This window comes from Triturus cristatus, chromosome 8, assembly GCF_964204655.1.
Source record: "Triturus cristatus chromosome 8, aTriCri1.1, whole genome shotgun sequence".
NCBI classification, from domain to species: domain Eukaryota; kingdom Metazoa; phylum Chordata; class Amphibia; order Caudata; family Salamandridae; genus Triturus; species Triturus cristatus.
Window position 1 is genome coordinate 47845114 of NC_140591.1, and position 14005 is coordinate 47859118.

General features: G+C 49.4%; 2 non-coding genes across 2 annotated transcripts; both read left to right on the forward strand.

The window, feature by feature from the left end:
• On the forward strand, positions 1-73 carry TRNAR-ACG (transfer RNA arginine (anticodon ACG)). Its single transcript has one exon. It is a non-coding gene; the product is annotated as a tRNA-Arg (tRNA).
• A 3901-nt stretch (positions 74-3974) lies between these two features.
• On the forward strand, positions 3975-4047 carry TRNAR-ACG (transfer RNA arginine (anticodon ACG)). The gene has a single exon. It is a non-coding gene; the product is annotated as a tRNA-Arg (tRNA).
• Positions 4048-14005: the final 9958 nt, after the last annotated feature.

The following is a 14005-nucleotide window of genomic DNA, read 5'->3' on the forward strand; positions in this document are numbered from 1 at the left end:
GGGCCAGTGGCGCAATGGATAACGCGTCTGCCTACGGAGCAGAAGATTCCAGGTTCGACTCCTGGCTGGCTCGATTGTGGCGGTGCCTTTTTACATCCAGCAATATAATAATACAATCATGTAGAAACATTACAAGAAAATACATCCCGTCGATAGACCATCGAGTTCAGCCCTGTGTGATAGTATCAGAAACGAATCTGTAAACTGCGTTACACAACAGCTAGGCAATTGAATTAAAATACATACCGGGAATTTAACGCCAATATTTTTATTTTAAAGTGAGCCATTCACAGTTTCTCTAGAGGTCTGGTTTTTAACTGCAAAACAGGTACCTCGATTTGCCGAAAGGCCCAATATGTTCATGGAAAAATAAATGATAGGGATTTTGTGAAAAAGCACATTTCCTGGCGTGCTCTCGGAATAGGCTTGGACCGTCATGAGGGCTGTCACGGCCGCAGTTGCAAGTGACTTATTCCATTTAAATTGGGCAAAATAACTTGGCCTCTGAGATATTGGCGCATGGCCACCGCTCTAGAAATATAAATAACAAAGGTATTGTGTGGGAGGAACAGTCGTTCTTTGCAGTTGCGATGTCTCACGTTGGTGCAAACAGTCGCATTTCCCGCCACACCGCGCCTGCGCACTTGCACTGCAGCAGAAAAGAGCGAGTTAAGTCGCGAGTTTTGAATGGCTGTTTCCGATCAAACCGAAAAGACTTTGATCCAATCAGAGCAGGGGACACAATATGCCAAGTGACGTCACTACTCTTTGCCCCAGAGAGCAGCAGGATGTTAAAGTTTTGGTGACTTCCATTGCCCAGATATTCTGTGAGTTCCTTAAAATAAATGCTTGTGAAAGACACATATAGCGCACTATTCTAGTTGAACCACATCTAACAGCTCTTGGAGCCACCGGCAGTGTGGGGAGCGGAGGGGGGTACAGCGTGTACTTTATATTTGTTTTCTTGAAACATGACTCACTGGGAGCGGTGTCAACGCGCGCCTGACGCTGCTCCTTGATGCAATACACCGTGTGGGGTGTGCACCTCCTACATTCGGGGAGCTCACCCTTTGCTCCTGTAGGTTCCCACTTTGGCTTTGAAGGACATGCTCACGCTCTAAACTGTTCACTCTCCACCCTCCCTGGAATGTGCAGCTCTATAACTCCGCCCCCACGCCTGTCCCCCAGGAAGGGCCTGCGGCGCAATGGATAACGCGTCTGACTACGGATCAGAAAGTTCCTGGTTCAACTCCTGGCTGGCTCGAACCAAGGCTTCTTTTAACATCTTTAGAAGAATACAAAATTAGCTAGCATTCGCGCCAAGAATTTTCAATTCTATTAAGGACACGGAGGCGAGGATTATGCTTCTCTTTCATTTACTGCAAACAAACAGCAGCCAATAATTTGGTATGAAATTCCTCAACATAATAAACCCACACTGATACCAGTGTTGTATTTATCACAAAATGCTCTCAGAGGGCATCTTAGAAAAAAGACTAAGTCCCTCGTGTCCAGCTGGCTTGTCTGCATCAGCCTGCCACACACAGGCATGTTTCTGACCCCCTGAGGTGGGACCACCTATGCTCTCGTGGGTCAGGGACAAAGACAGCTTGAGGTTGAGGTGCTTTACACCTACCCCCAAGCATGTTGACTGGAAGGATTCTACCCAGTCAGGTCAGGGGTTGCTCCCTACTGAAAGGAAGGGGACGTACAAGTGGTGTAGTCACCCTAAAACCCTAAAAGGCAAGTAGCCCATTGGCTACCAGCAGCTAGTGCCTGAAATACCCCTAAAGTCAGTATTTTGGGGCATCCCTAAACCTTGATGGTCAAATTCCTGCAACCAACGAAGAAGACGCTGTGTAGCAAAGCTTGAAGACGACAACTGACTTTGCCCCAGCCCTACTGGCCTGTCTCCAGCTTGAAGAGCCTGCGAAGAAGATGCCGACACCTGTCCTCTGGCAAGGGATTTCCAAGAACTCCAGGAAGACTGCCACTCTTTAACAAAGACCAGATCTCCAGAGGACAGCGGCCCTGTCAAGAAAACTCCAACTTCAAGGACTCAAGATCCAAGCGGATCTGTAACCCCTGCCCACTCTGCACCAGACGCCCATGGCCCAAGTCTGAGTGGCTTACCTGTCCAATTAAGTCTCCCCAGCGATCGAGACCTTCATTCCATCAGTAGCTGACCTCTCCTGGACCCCACAAAGTTGCCTGCAGCATCAACACGAAGGGTTCCCCTGACAATGACCGTCTCCTGTAACGAAAATCCGAGACCAAAAGGCCCCTCTGCATCCTCAGGCCCCCGACCTTGGAAAGCCCAGCCGACGGTGCCCAGGCCTTGTCCTCCATCCCAACTTACCGGTCCAGCCAGTGGTCACCTCTATCCAGCCTCCTGTCCCGTGGCTGCAGCCTCTTTGTGCGACCGAGATCCTCCATTCGTTTGCAATGGGTGTCTGACGCTGATTGCACCCGGCCGCCCCTGTGCCGCTGGTGGTGTAGATTTGGTGCTGCCATATGACCTGACAGATCAACACCGTCGCCTCCAACTGCTTCAACACCCTCCGCATCCTCCGAAAGGCCTTCAAATGGATCCCCCACGAATCATGGAAGACTGTTACCCACGCACTCATAACCAGCAGACTGGACTACAGAAACACAGTCCATGCCGGGATAAACAAGTCTCCGCTCCGCAAACTCCACACCATCGAGAACACCGCAGCTAGACTCGTCCTCGGCATCCCCCAACACGAACACATCATCCAGCACCGGCGTAACCTCCACTGGCTCCCCGTTAAAAAAAGAGTAACCTTCAAGATACTCACCCACACCTACAAATGCCTCCACAACACCGGACCCCAATACTTCAATGACAGAATCTCCTTCCACATACCCAAGAGGAACCTCCGATCTGCCGACCTCGCTCTCGCCAAACCCTCGCGCATCTGCAGAGCAAGAACGGGCGATAGAACCTTCTCCTACATAGCGGCCAAGACCTGGAACAGGTTGCTGATTAACATCAGACGCGTCCCCACCCTGCACATCTTCAGAAGACCCTGAAGACCAGGCTCTTCGATTGACCGGACCTACCCTCCACACCCCCCAGCACCAGGCGCACAACGCCCATTGGACTCACAGGGCTTCTGCCCCCCCCTCTCTCCCCCGTCGTTTGTGGCAGCCCGGGATGAGACAGCTTCCCGGGCACACACACAGCCGCAGCCGAGTACTTCACAGGTCTTTAACAGACCTTTTGCTTGTTAATGAGGCTTTGATGGTTTTCACCCCTGCTTAGAGCCCCTGCAGCTCCACTCTGCCTTTTGCTTGAAGAAACAGCCCCCCCCCCCAATTTTTTTCTTAGCCCCCCCCGAAATTTGACTCTAGTTGCGCCTCTGTCCAGCACCATGAGACCCTCACGGGTGAGTAGCGCGCTTATAATTTCCCTGTTTGATTGAAGCCAATAGTCGTGGTAGTTGTAAGTTGTAGGTGTAATGTTAGTTGTTCTATATCTAAATGCAATGACAGAAGCAGCAAGATACCAGTCCGGCAGCACACTCTGCTAAGTACGGAGCCATGGGTTTGTGTATAGCATATAGTAGTTTGTCCGTAGTTCTAAAGCAGTACTGCAAAATGTTACATATTGTTATATATAACGGCAAGAATTGCAAGATGTCAGGCTCCAGCGGCATTTCTGCAGTTTCCCACGAGGGCAGCAGTCACCTCTGCATTGTAGTAGAGTGAGCAGAGCTCTTAAGCTGCACAAACCTATAGGCTGGCTTCAGGGCTGTGATATTGTACTTAGCTCCTCGAACTGTGTGTTTTCTATTGTTAAAGAGGAATGTCTAGAGTACATCGCCACACTCTTACTGCCACACGAGCTTGTATTCCCTCTGCACGAGCCCGCCCTCGAGATGAAACTGATGAGGCGACTCCTGTCTGTCCTATTTCAGACCCTTGTTGTGACGTCAGCCTTCAGCAGCGGGCCAGTGGCGCAATGGATAACGCGTCTGCCTACGGAGCAGAAGATTCCAGGTTCGACTCCTGGCTGGCTCGATTGTGGCGGTGCCTTTTTACATCCAGCAATATAATAATACAATCATGTAGAAACATTACAAGAAAATACATCCCGTCGATAGACCATCGAGTTCAGCCCTGTGTGATAGTATCAGAAACGAATCTGTAAACTGCGTTACACAACAGCTAGGCAATTAAAAATTTGCAAACATTCGTGACAAGAATTTTCAATTCTATTAAGGACAAGGAGGCGAGGATTATGCTTTCTCATTTCTTTAATAGAAATGCCCAGCAGCCAATCAAAACAGTTTATAAAACGAAAAAACTACAGTACCCATGAGTACCCGGGTACCACGTGACAACCATAGAGTCTCTCCTATAAAAGGCACAACAGTAGATAGTACGTCCTCTTTCTTTGGTGAGGAGCAGTTCAAATGAAACATGAAATCCAATGGAAAAAGAAGCAAGCCAGGAACCAAGTCAATCAGCCACAGTCGGTGATCATCCTGACGTTAGAAACACAGCAAACGCCGAACAGAGGCAGGCAGCAGATGATCCAAGCGGAGTAAACAGGGTAAACAGTAGAAATCACTATTTCGGGTCAGAACCTGAAAAGAAAAGTATAGCCGTAATACTCATCCAATAAAGAGAGTGAAGGCAATAAAAGGGAAGGGTAAACATGGAGAAATACAATGCATTGTCATAAATCAAATGCCACTGTGACAATGATAAACATGATAATCAGACATGAATTTGGGTGGGATAATCCTCGCCTCCTTGTCCTTAATAGAATTGAAAATTCTTGTCACGAATGTTTGCAAATTTTTAATTCTATGTCAGGACAGGAGGCTCCGATTATGCTTGTTCAAAGCTGATCCACCACAACAGAAGCAATATGTTCAATAGGCTTGTAATAAAACGTTTTGAACATAGAATCAGAAGACCAATCTGCGGTTTTCATGATGTCCAGTAATGAAACACCCATCGAGAACGCTTTAGAGGCCATGGCCCCGCGAGCCGAGTGAGCACCAAAAATGGAAACATCAATTCCAGCCTCAGATAAGAGCCATCTAACCCAGCGAGCTAATGTAGCAGGAGTAACAGGACGAAAAGGTTTTTGCAAGGCAATAAGTAGTTGACCCTGTGTATCAGAACGTAAAGGTGCAGTACATACCTCGTAATCCTTGACACATTGAACAACGCAAAGGTTGGGATGATGAGGAAAGGAAGGATAAATAACCGAAGAGGTAGCAGTCTTGGTGCGTTTAGAGATTAGAAAAGTGACACCCTCAGGTGTAAATCTTCGACCTGCCAAGTCTAACGCCCGCACGTCAGACACTCGTTTACAAGAAACGAGACATAACAGCATAGTCAATTTAGCAGAGAGCTGTTTACGAGAAAGTAATGAATTAGGAGGCCAAGCCTCCAAAAATCTCAAAACAATGGAGACATCCCAAAGCGAGACATATTTAGGGCACGGAGGGTTCGCTAGACGAATGCCCTTAAGCAACTTGGAAATTAAAGGATGTTCACCCGCCGGTTTGCCATTAATGGGAACATGGGCGGCAGAGATGGCGGAGCGGAAGTTGTTGACCGTACGATAGGCCAGACCAGAAGAAGCGAGAGAAGCTAGAAAATTAATAATCAGAGCCACATCCGCTGAAGCGGGATCAACTTCCCGCTGAACACACCAGTCACACCAACGCTTCCATGAGGCTCTATATCTTTTGTGAGTACTGGGAGACCAGGCGTCACTGATGAATTTGGAAGCGTCGCATGAAAGGCCTGGGAGCGACCAGCGATCCCCGAAATTCGGCACGCCAACAGTAGGAGATTGCCGGATAGAACCAGGGGATGCGGATCGCCTAGGGGATCCAGCAACAGACTCCACTTCTGGGGAAGAAGGAACGGAACCGCACAACACATCTCCAGAAGGTCCGGGAACCATGGTTGAGCTCTCCACAGCGGAACAATGAGAATCAGCTCCGTTTGAAAACGTTTCGAGTAGGCCAGAACCCTGGGAATCAACATGAACGGGGGAAAGGCGTAGCACAGAGTGGACGGCCAAATCTGAAGAAATGCATCTGTGGCCAGGGCTTTCGGGTCCGGCCTCCAGCTGAAGAATAGAGGGAGTTGAGTATTCAGGCGAGATGCAAACAGATCTAGGTGACAATGACCCCAAGTCCGACGGAGAATGCGAAAAATGCGCGGGTGAAGGCGCCAATCGCTGAAGTCGCGAAGATGGCGAGAGTTCCAGTCCGCAATCTGATTGCGGCAACCGGGAAGATATTCGGCAATAACTGTGATCTTCTGTTGAAGACAGAAGTGCCAAAAATCCTTGGCGATCTCCGCCAAAATCTTGGATCGTGTTCCCCCCAACTTGTTGACATACCGGACCGCTGAAACGTTGTCCATGCGGAGAAGAATACAACAATTGGTCTGATGAGGGGAGAAACACCGAATCGCAAAAGACCCCGCTAGAAGTTCTAGGCAATTGATGTGAAGAGACAGTTCCTGGGGAGACCAGCGACCCCCGGTAGAGATTGGTCCGCACCTGGCTCCCCAACCCCAAAGGCTGGCATCCGATTCTATCACCAGATCCGGAGCGGAGCCGAACAGGGCTCGTCCATTCCAGGCCTCCATGTGGTCCAACCACCATTGCATCTCGCTCTTCGCATCCTCGGAAAGAGGAATCAGATCTGAATAGCGAAGACCTTTTTGGAGGTGACGAATCTTCAATCTCTGAAGTGCTCTGTAATGCAGCGGACCTGGGAATATCGCCTGAATTGAGGACGCTAGGAGACCTACTACCCGAGCTAACGACCTCAAGGACACAATCTGTCTGGAAAGAACAGACCTCAATTCTCTCTTGATGTACCGAATCTTTTGGCGTGGTAATAAGAGTTGACAGGATAGGGAGTTCACTTGAAAACCCAGAAATTCGATTACTTGTGTAGGATTCAAGATAGACTTTTGCGGATTGACTAGGAAACCCAGGGATTGTAGAAGGTCGATAGACCATTCCAGATGGGTTAATACTGTGAGGGGTTTGTCCGCCATGAGAAGAATGTCGTCGAGATAGATTATCAGGCGGACACCCCGAGCACGCAGACATTCCACTACCGGCCTCAGAAGTTTCGTGAAGCACCAGGGTGCTGACGAGAGGCCGAATGGGAGAACTGTGTATTCGTACCATATTCCTTGCCAACTGAATTGAAGAAAACGACGATGAGGCTCGTAAATGGGAATGGAAAGATAGGCATCCTTGAGGTCGAGCCGAACCATCCAGTCCCCTTCGCGCAGAAGATCGCGCAAAAGATGGATTCCTTCCATCTTGAAGTGTCTGTAAACTACACCTCCGTTGAAATCCTTCAAGTTGAGGACCAGACGATTGCCACCCCCTTTTTTCTGAACCAGAAAAACATTGCTGATAAACCCGTGAGGGTGGGGGACAGTTGACCTGATTGCCCCTTTGGCGAGAAGGGAGTCTATCTCTGCCGAAATAAACTTTTGGTCCTGAAGAGAAAAATGGAGAGGAGGAGGGGGGAGGGATTGATGTTGGGCCTGATAGAATTCTATTTTGAAACCCTGAACAGTTTGCAGAACCCAAGCATCGTTGGAGATTTGACGCCAGTTCTGGAGAAAAGAACGTATTCTGCCCCCCAGAACCACCTCGGAAAAACAAATCAAACTCACCTGAGGTATTAGAGTCTTGGTAAGCACCTTGGTTGCCACCGGAACGGCCTTTCCGGAATTGACCTCTTCCTTTTCGGGAAGGATAGAAGTTTGAGCGGGTGTTGTACCCGGAGTCCTGACCCCCGCCTCTCTGGGACTGATAACCTCTCTGGGAGGAGTTATTGGAGCCACGGCCGAACGAGCGTCCCCTATGTCGTCCGGCCCTGGCAAAAACCGGACGAAGTGCACGCTTGATAGAAGCTTGCGCCTTGTCCAAACCACTGAAGGTTGCTACAAATTTAGTAAGTTCCTTAAGGAACGGTTGTCCAAATAAAAGACCCTGTGCCACCGGGCCAGACTCGGAAGTTGAGAGTTCCGCCAATTTCGGGTCAATCTTTAGAAGAATAGAGCGGCGACGCTCACTAGAAATGGCACAATTTGCGTTGCCCAACTGGCAAATAGCCCTCTGAGCCCATTCTATGAGTTCATCTGGATCCACAAGAGATTCTGCTTCCTTGGCCTGAAATCCGAGATCAAGGATCTTGGTGAGGGGTCCCATTAAATCCAACATTTTATCTTGGCAGGACCGCCAAGATCTGTCCAGACCCTTTTTAGGGTCCTTAGCAAATTTCTTGAGATAAGAAAGCATCGTGGGGTCAATTTCAGGAGTGTCTGCCAGGTGATCTGCGAGATCCGGGCGAGGGCACTCGGAGCGGAGGCGAGCTCTAACCTCTTTTTCAAAAGGTTGTCGGATGTGCGCCTGGACATACTCAGCTACTGCAGGAGAAGGAAGCCATGAAGATGAATGGGGGTGATATATCTCCGAAGGCTCAAAGGTTAGGACTTGCGGGTGAGTAGGAGCGTCCACATAATGCTCCTTGCGAGCTTTCTTGCGTGGTGGAGGGACATCCTGGTCAGATGAGGAAGAAGGAGGACCGTCAGAATCAGTGTGACAGGCTGCCGAGGTAGAAGCGCCTACCAAAGGACTTGAGGAAGCCTTTTCTGAGGCTAGAGTTTTAGCCAGACGTTTGAAATCCGCCCTGTGTGGATTTATGGGGGATTTGGAAGAGCGAGAAGAAGGTAACCAACCTTGCTGCTTTGCATATTGCGTCAAATGACGCTTCAATGGGTTAATAGCGTGGACCAGGGCTTTGGTAACGGGGTGCTGAACTCCTTGGTCCAATGCTTCGACTAAATCTTGCTCAAGGAAACCTGAGCTCTCCTCTTCGTAAGAGTAATCCTCTTCATCAAAGTACTCCTCCATTTTTCTTAATTTCACTGGAAAAGTGAAAGTAATGCCCACCAAATGACAATTTAATGTCAAGTAATATTACAATGCCAAAGCACAATTCAGGGGGAGTGAAAAACCCCACAGCAAGCCAATTAATGGACAGAAAAAAGGCTGACCAAAAATAAATAATTAAATTAATTGTGGAGGGAGGGCTTGCTGAGTCACTCTAGGCAGAGCCTATGCGTAATTATACAGCCCCAGGCCTTTAACCAGCAAAGGGCGTCGATGGGGCTGAAGAGAAGCTGAGGCAGTGGGCAGCGGTGTGGAGAACAACCGATTCCTGTGCTCCGTGTGAAAACACGGTTTGTAAACAATGAAAATGGCCGCCGCGCATGCGCGGAACGGCCGCCTCAGTTCGTATGCAAATAGAGAAGCACGCGCGTTAGCGCGAGCTTCTCAGCCCCTATTCTCCCACTCCACTTAATTCTGGACACCGACGCTCGAGCGAGCGTCACGGTCAAGGGAGGTGAGCCCACGCTCCCTGCATGCGCGCCGCGCGAAGCGGAGTAAACGAAATAAGCGAACCGGGACAGCGCGCAACAATGTAGCAACAGCTAATACAATTCGGAAGCGAGCGCGTCCCAACAGAAGTGCACAGATAATAATGCAACAATGTAACAATTATAAATGGAAAAAGGCACTTAACTGGCTGCGGAGCAGCAAAGAAAGAGGACGTACTATCTACTGTTGTGCCTTTTATAGGAGAGACTCTATGGTTGTCACGTGGTACCCGGGTACTCATGGGTACTGTAGTTTTTTCGTTTTATAAACTGTTTTGATTGGCTGCTGGGCATTTCTATTAAAGAAATGAGAAAGCATAATCGGAGCCTCCTGTCCTGACATAGAATTGAATTAAAATACATACCGGGAATTTAACGCCAATATTTTTATTTTAAAGTGAGCCATTCACAGTTTCTCTAGAGGTCTGGTTTTTAACTGCAAAACAGGTACCTCGATTTGCCGAAAGGCCCAATATGTTCATGGAAAAATAAATGATAGGGATTTTGTGAAAAAGCACATTTCCTGGCGTGCTCTCGGAATAGGCTTGGACCGTCATGAGGGCTGTCACGGCCGCAGTTGCAAGTGACTTATTCCATTTAAATTGGGCAAAATAACTTGGCCTCTGAGATATTGGCGCATGGCCACCGCTCTAGAAATATAAATAACAAAGGTATTGTGTGGGAGGAACAGTCGTTCTTTGCAGTTGCGATGTCTCACGTTGGTGCAAACAGTCGCATTTCCCGCCACACCGCGCCTGCGCACTTGCACTGCAGCAGAAAAGAGCGAGTTAAGTCGCGAGTTTTGAATGGCTGTTTCCGATCAAACCGAAAAGACTTTGATCCAATCAGAGCAGGGGACACAATATGCCAAGTGACGTCACTACTCTTTGCCCCAGAGAGCAGCAGGATGTTAAAGTTGTTGTGACTGCCATTGCCCGTATATTCTGTGAGTTCCTTAAAATAAATGCTTGTGAAAGACACATATAGCGCACTATTCTAGTTGAACCACATCTAACAGCTCTTGGAGCCACCGGCAGTGTGGGGAGCGGAGGGGGGTACAGCGTGTACTTTATATTTGTTTTCTTGAAACATGACTCACTGGGAGCGGTGTCAACGCGCGCCTGACGCTGCTCCTTGATGCAATACACCGTGTGGGGTGTGCACCTCCTACATTCGGGGAGCTCCCCCTTTGCTCCTGTAGGTTCCCACTTTGGCTTTGAAGGACATGCTCACGCTCTAAACTGTTCACTCTCCACCCTCCCTGGAATGTGCAGCTCTATAACTCCGCCCCCACGCCTGTCCCCCAGGAAGGGCCTGCGGCGCAATGGATAACGTGTCTGACTACGGATCAGAAGATTCCCGGTTCAACTCCTGGCTGGCTCGAACCAAGGCTTCTTTTAACATCTTTAGAAGAATGAAAAATTAGCTAGCATTCGCGCCAAGAATTTTCAATTCTATTAAGGACACGGAGGCGAGGATTATGCTTCTCTTTCATTTACTGCAAACAAACAGCAGCCAATAATTTGGTATGAAATTCCTCAACATAATAAACCCACACTGATACCAGTGTTGTATTTATCACAAAATGCTCTCAGAGGTCATCTTAGAGATGCCCTCTGAAAAAAGACTAAGTCCCTCGTGTCCAGCTGGCTTGTCTGCATCAGCCTGCCACACACAGGCATGTTTCTGACCCCCTGAGGTGGGACCACCTATGCTCTCGTGGGTCAGGGACAAAGACAGGTTGAGGTGCTTTACACCTACCCCCAAGCATGTTGACTGGAAGGATTCTACCCAGTCAGGTCAGGGGTTGCTCCCTACTGAAAGGAAGGGGACGTACAAGTGGTGTAGTCACCCTAAAACCCTAAAAGGCAAGTAGCCCATTGGCTACCAGCAGCTAGTGCCTGAAATACCCCTAAAGTCAGTATTTTGGGGCATCCCTAAACCTTGATGGTCAAATTCCTGCAACCAACGAAGAAGACGCTGTGTAGCAAAGCTTGAAGACGACAACTGACTTTGCCCCAGCCCTACTGGCCTGTCTCCAGCTTGAAGAGCCTGCGAAGAAGATGCCGACACCTGTCCTCTGGCAAGGGATTTCCAAGAACTCCAGGAAGACTGCCACTCTTTAACAAAGACCAGATCTCCAGAGGACAGCGGCCCTGTCAAGAAAACTCCAACTTCAAGGACTCAAGATCCAAGCGGATCTGTAACCCCTGCCCACTCTGCACCAGACGCCCATGGCCCAAGTCTGAGTGGCTTACCTGTCCAATTAAGTCTCCCCAGCGATCGAGACCTTCATTCCATCAGTAGCTGACCTCTCCTGGACCCCACAAAGTCGCCTGCAGCATCAACACGAAGGGTTCCCCTGACAATGACCGGCTCCTGTAACGAAAATCCGAGACCAAAAGGCCCCTCTGCATCCTCAGGCCCCCGACCTTGGAAAGCCCAGCCGACGGTGCCCAGGCCTTGTCCTCCATCCCAACTTACCGGTCCAGCCAGTGGTCACCTCTATCCAGCCTCCTGTCCCGTGGCTGCAGCCTCTTTGTGCGACCGAGATCCTCCATTCGTTTGCAATGGGTGTCTGACGCTGATTGCACCCGGCCGCCCCTGTGCCGCTGGTGGTGTAGATTTGGTGCTGCCATATGACCTGACAGATCAACACCGTCGCCTCCAACTGCTTCAACACCCTCCGCATCCTCCGAAAGGCCTTCAAATGGATCCCCCACGAATCATGGAAGACTGTTACCCACGCACTCATAACCAGCAGACTGGACTACAGAAACACAGTCCATGCCGGGATAAACAAGTCTCCGCTCCGCAAACTCCACACCATCGAGAACACCGCAGCTAGACTCGTCCTCGGCATCCCCCAACACGAACACATCATCCAGCACCGGCGTAACCTCCACTGGCTCCCCGTTGAAAAAAGAGTAACCTTCAAGATACTCACCCACACCTACAAATGCCTCCACAACACCGGACCCCAATACTTCAATGACAGAATCTCCTTCCACATACCCAAGAGGAACCTCCGATCTGCCGACCTCGCTCTCGCCAAACCCTCGCGCATCTGCAGAGCAAGAACGGGCGATAGAACCTTCTCCTACATAGCGGCCAAGACCTGGAACAGGTTGCTGATTAACATCAGACGCGGCCCCACCCTGCACATCTTCAGAAGACCCTGAAGACCAGGCTCTTCGATTGACCGGAGCTACCCTCCACACCCCCCAGCACCAGGCGCACAACGCCCATTGGACTCACAGGGCTTCTGCCCCCCCCCCTCTCTCCCCCGTCGTTTGTGGCAGCCCGGGATGAGACCGCTTCCCGGGCACACACACAGCCGCAGCCGAGTACTTCACAGGTCTTTAACAGACCTTTTGCTTGTTAATGAGGCTTTGATGGTTTTCACCCCTGCTTAGAGCCCCTGCAGCTCCACTCTGCCTTTTGCTTGAAGAAACAGCCCCCCCCCCAATTTTTTTCTTAGCCCCCCCCGAAATTTGACTCTAGTTGCGCCTCTGTCCAGCACCATGAGACCCTCACGGGTGAGTAGCGCGCTTATAATTTCCCTGTTTGATTGAAGCCATTAGTCGTGGTAGTTGTAAGTTGTAGGTGTAATGTTAGTTGTTCTATATCTAAATGCAATGACAGAAGCAGCAAGATACCAGTCCGGCAGCACACTCTGCCAAGCACAGAGCCATGGGTTTGTGTATGGCATATAGTAGTTTGTTCGTAGTTCTAAAGCAGTACTGCAAAATGTTACATATTGTTATATATAACGGCAAGAATTGCAAGATGTCAGGCTCCAGCGGCATTTCTGCAGTTTCCCACGAGGGCAGCAGTCACCTCTGCATTGTAGTAGAGTGAGCAGGGCTCTTAAGCTCCACAAACCTATAGGCTGGCTTCAGGGCTGTGATATTGTACTTAGCTCCTCGAACTGTGTGTTTTCTATTGTTAAAGAGGAATGTCTAGAGTACATCGCCACACTCTCACTGCCACACAAGCTTGTATTCCCTCTGCACGAGCCCGCCCTCGAGATGAAACTGATGAGGCGACTCCTGTCTGTCCTATTTTAGACCCTTGTTGTGACGTCAGGCTTCAGCAGCGGGCCAGTGGCGCAATGGATAACGCGTCTGCCTACGGAGCAGAAGATTCCAGGTGCGACTCCTGGCTGGCTCGATTGTGGCGGTGCCTTTTTACATCCAGCAATATAATAATACAATCATGTAGAAACATTACAAGAAAATACATCCCGTCGATAGACCATCGAGTTCAGCCCTGTGTGATAGTATCAGAAACGAATCTGTAAACTGCGTTACACAACAGCTAGGCAATTGAATTTTATGGCAAGACCGGAGGCTCCTATTATGCTTTCTTTTCTTGCTTTATTCCAATAGCAGCAAGATAAAACTACTCTTCCCAGAAGGCTTGGAGAAACAACTACCAGCCAATGGGAAACAAAGAAGCAAATACTGACCAATCACAACATAGATAGCAGTATAAGGTGTATCGTGACTGCAAACAGCCCTCTTTTCTT